Source organism: Falco punctatus (genome assembly GCF_963210335.1).
Source record: "Falco punctatus genome assembly, chromosome: 8".
Taxonomy (NCBI): domain Eukaryota; kingdom Metazoa; phylum Chordata; class Aves; order Falconiformes; family Falconidae; genus Falco; species Falco punctatus.
In genome coordinates, this window is record NC_137588.1 from 56,728,580 (window position 1) to 56,734,691 (window position 6,112).

Sequence of the window (6,112 nt, forward strand, 5' to 3'; positions counted from 1 at the left end):
ACCTTATGAAGCGTATGGGCCTCAGCCGTACAGGATTGCAAACCAGAATGGAAATGAGCTCATGTTGTCCAGTGACAGTTTCTGCCACCCCTGGTCAGACTTTGGCTCCATTCATCCAAGAAGGGCTGCACCCCTGGAGAGCGATGCAGGTGTTGGTACACCAGGGCTGCTCTCCCAGTAAATGCTGTTCTTGTTTCCTGGGCTGTGGGTGGCACCAGTGTGTGCCGGTCCCTGCTGGGGTAAGGGAAGCTTTGGCTCAGTTCTCTGGCTCCGTTCTTCTGGGGAAGAGTGGGACCTTGACTGTGCCAGCGATGCCGTCCATTGTGCCTTGGGGAGGTACTGATCACAAACGTGGGAGCTCTACCAGGATTAGTCTAATATCTCTCCTTGTTTCGTTTCTGGTTTGATTACATCCAAATCAGAGCTATAGTTTCTTACTGTGCCTTTCTCTACACAGCACCAATATTTCTTCCCTAGGAAAACATTTGTTTCCCGTGCTGACTGGCTTTGACTTTTTTGATAACCAAATTTGACCTTTAAAACGTCCCATGGATTCTTACTTTTCTATATCTCAAATTATTTTGTGCTTCTCTTTCAGCCACTTCGGGTTTTTAATATGCTTTTTTTAAAAGCCATTGGCACCACAGTTGAACCAATATCCTGGGGTTGTCTCGCCAGTGGCACAGTGGGGAATAAAATTCACCTTCTTCCTTCTGCTTGCGCCTGCGTGATTGAGCTGGATATGTCCCCAGTCTTTAATTCAAATACTTCCTGTGATAGAAAATCTATCAGGCACTAATGGAAGATGTTCCCATGGTTAATTACTCTCTTTGGTTTGCAAAAAAAAAATAATTTAGAAAATTACTCCCCATACTTAGCTTGGATTGATCCAGTTTCAGCTTTCAGCCATTGGGTCTTATCCTGCCCCTGTCTGCTAGCTTAAAGAACTTTTTCTTAATAGAAAATCATGTGGATACTTTAGTGACCTCTTAACCTTCCCTTGGTGAAATCAAATAAACAGAAGCTCTTTGGTCTCTTACTGCAAGGCAAGCTTTGCTGGCAAGGGTCAGGGCAGGCCAGCAGGGTCCAGGTCAGAGATCACAAAAAAAGAAAATATTTATGTTCTTGGCCCACTTTCTGGAAACCCATGTGAGAAGGGATTGGGCACTTAAATAATTTCCTCTCTCTCCCCTCTTCATGATTCAAATCAAGAGAGAACTAATGGATAAAATTAATCAGGCGCTGTTTCATTCATCTCCTTCATATGAAAGGCAGGTGAACATTAAACTACATTAAATATTACTTTCTTATGAGCAAATTGAGATTCCATACAAATACAGTTAATTAAAGATTGAGACCAGCCAATTACATGAATATATATGAGAATGATTTTAATATGGATGCTACAAGATTGGAGGAGGGAAGAAGGAAACCTGTCTCTGCCCCTAAACCCCCATTTGAACAGCTTAGTGCTGCATTTCATGTTTAACTTAATAAAGGCATTTACTGTTAATGAGATGATAAATGTGGTGGAAAACAGGATGAAGTGGTTAAAAAGTTCTTGAGTTGTAGCACTTGGCAAGGGTGGAAATGGGAAGGAAGTGGGTTCCTGAGAGCATCTGCTAGGAAGGGCTGTGCTGGGACCCATCAGACGGGTGGGTAGGTACCCAAAGAGGTGTCTCGTTGTCCCTTTCTTGGCCTCTTTGGCTTCCTGACCTTCTTTTTTCCTGCTCTTCCTGATGTTGCTAACTGTGCTGCTAATGAGCCCTGATCGTGCTGTTGCTCTGTAGGTGTGCAAATGAATATAAATGAAAAGGCGATCTCTGCCCAGCAATTTTTCCAACATGTGTGCATTTTCTTGGCCAAAACAACAGTACTGGAGGCTAGGTTAATAAGGAGGTGGTCACAGGAGCAGAGCCCTGTTGAATAAAGAGAGTGTAATTTAGCCTTAAATCATAGAAGATTTGGGAGATTCTTGAATTGTGCTAGTATAGCTGGGTGAATTTCATGGTTTTAGTGACCTCCAAGCAAGGACAAGAAATACTGCTTTTTGTCTAAAGCCACTTTCTGCAAAAATAAGATATGGTTTCTGGACAGAGAAGAATGAAAGTATCATCGTTTCAGAAGGTACATATGGGACTTAAATTTGCAAGTATTTCATTTGTTACAAAACTTCGATAGGATGAATTCAGTGTCTCCATTCCCCTCTGGAACTGACCTTCTCCTGGGAACAGGCTGCTGAAGCATTTAATATTTAGATTGCTGTGAAAACTACCTGCAGCAAAAACTGCACCAAGGAAATGGGAACATGTTATTAGGGTTTTGTTGCAGCATACCTTCATTGCCCTTTCCATTCAGGTTAGGGAACATTAGGCAGCACAGCCCCCTCCGATCTCACTTTGCAATTGCAGAGCTGGCAGTTCAGTGCATGTTGCTGCGATAGTGAAGGCAGGTTTGGCTCTGCCTTTCCTTTTTGTCTGTGCTGAAGGGGTGAAGTCTTGCCTTTCTGGGCGTAAATCCCTTTTAGTGATGGGAGGTTAGGAGGAAACCTCCCTGGAACTGGGTTACCCAGTGACTGAGTGCAGAAGGAGGTACGGTACCTTCCTCTGAAGTGTCTGGCTGTCATCACACCCTTGCTTGACAGTTGTGAGGACAAGAAGGCTGTGCTGGCTTGCACAGTTCAGAAGGCTTTAACGCAACAACAGCCACTATTACGTTAGAGGAGAGTGCTGATGAGGAGGGGAGAAAAATCCACGGAGCGATCACAGGAGTGTCTTGTCTGTGCCATAAGCACTAAACCATAGCAGCCAGAAATGGGCTGGAGACCATCCTCTTTGGCTGCCCAGAGGTGGCATTTACCAGCCTGCACTGGCAATGCCACGCAGGTTGGGTCTGTGGAGAGCAAAGATGTGTGTTAAGCACCCATTTAGATGACGTGACACACAGGACATAGGAGAAAATAAGATAATGGCTGTTTTGGTTTCAGATATATAGGCACCGTCTGCCAGGGAAGAAATAAAAAGTATCTGCGGAAGGAAAGGCAGTGTCTTTTGGGTTGTGTCCTGCAGAGCAGGGTAGGGTGTAATAGGAATTCTAGGGATGATAACTGGAAAAGGAGGGGGAGAGTGGTTCCTTGAAAATGTTTGGCCGTTAGGTGACACTCTTTTGCTACGTTTCCCACAGCCCACGCTGCAGACAACACTAGGCAGAGGCAAACTCTTTTATTTTGGGTAAACCAAGTGTAACTGTTCCCTCAGTCTGCAGGTTTAATTCACGTGGGAACTTTACAATAAATTTTCTGATCAAGAACCTTCCACTTCATCCATTTCCCGATTAATTTGATTCTTCACTTTAATGTGATTGAAAATTCAGGAGCGAGCTCCCTTGCGTTCAGAATAATAACCACCAATATATTTTGCTTGATTTAAATCTTTTTTAGGTAGGTATTGTGCGATAATTCAATCATCAGCTCCAGGGTGTAACTAATTTGTGCAGAGGGTGGCATTTCAGTACTGTGGCAGGTAAAGGAGTTCAAGAAAGATACGTGAACGAGAAGAAGAAAGAGAGGGTCAATCAGGGAGTTACTTTGCTGGTATTTCTGGCTGTGTCACTGAGCTATCTAATAACTTTGGTCAAAACAAAGACTCTGAAAGCAGCACAGAAGAATCCTGGAGTCAGAGACATGAGTTTGCTGTTTTCTGGCAGCAAAGTCTGTGTAAGTGCACCTGTGCCACCTACTTTTCCACTGTCTTCTACAACTCTAACAAAAGATAAATGCGTGCTTGGCCATCACCCCTCGAAAGAGCAGCATTGACTTCTCAGGTTGCATCCGCATCGTAGTAATGACTCAGTTGAGAAAGATGCTTACATGGAAAAAACAGTAGCATTACATTTTTTTCAGGAGCATTTGAAAGATATATAGCAAACTGACATCTTAGTTCTAGGGAAGTAACTAGATTAGTACTAATTAAAGACTATATTTTATATTTAAAAGACCAGTCACTTACAGATTGCAGATATAAAACTCCCTGGTTTTCACTTCTAAGATTTTGTTTGTTGTTGCTTCAGTCAGCAAACGGAAAGCTCCTGTTTTCTGCAGTGTGCCTTGCTGGGAGGAAAACTGCAACACATGAAGTGAAGGAGACTGGTGGGGAAAAGATTACATGTTCCTTTTAAATCTTTTTAATATCCATGTATAAGGGACACAGAGCCTGCAGTGACCTCTTCCCAGGTGATGGAGTGGCTGTGCTCAAGGTCGCTTATTTATGGCTCTGTTTGCTCTGGAGCCCACCTATCTTCTTGAAAAATGGACAAGCACGCCTGGGCCCAGGAACCCTCTGTCATGAGTTCAGGAAGCAGCCAGGGCTCAGTGCTGCAATCGGCTGCGGAGGTGCAGAGCGCGGGGCTCCAGCCTGCACCTAAACGATATTGGCCTTCCAGCAATCCGCACTTGGTGAGGACAGGAGAGGGAACAGGCTCCAACAGGAGGCTGCCAGACCCATCCCAGCGTTTCATCTTCTTCATCTCTTCAAGATAATTAGGCTCGATAAGAGGTGAGGGACAGAGATTTAGTTTCTGCTGGGAGGGCACTCTGATGCTGTTCTTCCTTTGCGGCTTGTTTTCCCTCTCTAGGGCCAGATCCTGTCTGTTTCGCAGGTGTAGCTGAGTCATTGATGCTGGAGTAAAGTACTGTTCAATGGAAAGTCAGGGTGTTTGAACTGTACTTGGAGGAACCAGCGCAGATGGTTATGTTCTGTTTTTTTAAAGGATTTGGAATATGTCTACTTGCTCATCTGCTAAGAGCTTCCCACACACAATGCCATTGATAAACGCAGATACCCGCTTCCTCTTGTGTCAGATTTCTGGTCGCATGGCAGAGGGAGCTGGGTCTCTTACAGGCTCCCATTGCAGTACCTGCATGCTACACCTCCAGAACAAGAAATACAAAAAGATCCATGAATGCATCCACTGCAGTAGCCACCGGTCTTCATCCTCCTCCTGCCGAGCATCTTCTCTCTGGGAGGAGCTGGTGTGGAGCAGGATGCACATGCCTGCTCCAGCCTGGCTGGTATTCATAAGCTTGCTTACAAGTTTTCAGAGGGAAATAAGCGTTGCAGGTATGCTCCACTAATCTGCAGTGCCTTTGGTGTTGGTTTTTCTTTCCATTGGCATACTCGCATTTCCATTTTTGCAACATTTTAGGTATTTCTTTGCTGTCTTCCTTTCTGCATCTGTGTGAAGTAGGCAAGGCAATTTTCTGTTTGAATTTCTGGGAAATTTCTGTTGAATTTCTGGGAAAACCACATGTAAAGCCATACACGTGCTTAACAGGCATGTTAAAGACTTAAAAGGGTCATCTTAGGGACCCAGCTGTACACCTTGAGTCCTCCAAGTACGTAAAAAGGGTACATAATTCAGATGGATTCTTCTGATCCTTTCAGAAAATAAAAAAATAGTTTAATTATTTGTAGTAGTGTTTTGGTTGGCTATTATGGAAAGCTTTCTAACTACAAGTTCATTGGAAACAGCTGAAGGGGGCTTTTGGCAGCAGGTTATGCCATCGCCCATCAAATGCTGGTGTATTAGATCCTGCAATAAAAGAAAAAATGGACTTGATGTCCTCTTGGATTCCTTTTTTCTGACCTGATCTCCCAGATAAGGGTAAGCAAGCATTGTGTTACTGACCTCAGTGAGTTTGTAAAGACTTACATCTGTTTGGCTTTTCTTCTGTGAACCTGAACTAGACCGGTGGTTGGACAATATTTGTGTCCTCCCCCACGCAGTGATCCTGTCTTTCAGTAAGATGGTTTAGTAGCATGGGCTAAGGTGAGATTGTCAAACCTGGGAAATTATATGGTTATGGAATAATTGTTCCCATTGCAAAATGAGCTTTGAAGAACAAGGTTCAAGTCCCACAAATGTATATTTTTGGATTATGTTTTTTGGCTGGTCAGTTGAAACATTAGATCTCTTCCATAATGCAAAAGAAATACTGGAATGAAAAGCTGTATCACGCTGCTGCTGAAGCAGTTGAAGTGCTCCATCTTGATATTTTCAGAATAGAAGACAGATGTTACCAAGATGTTTATGGGAAGGTCTGTGTTTTTCGTTA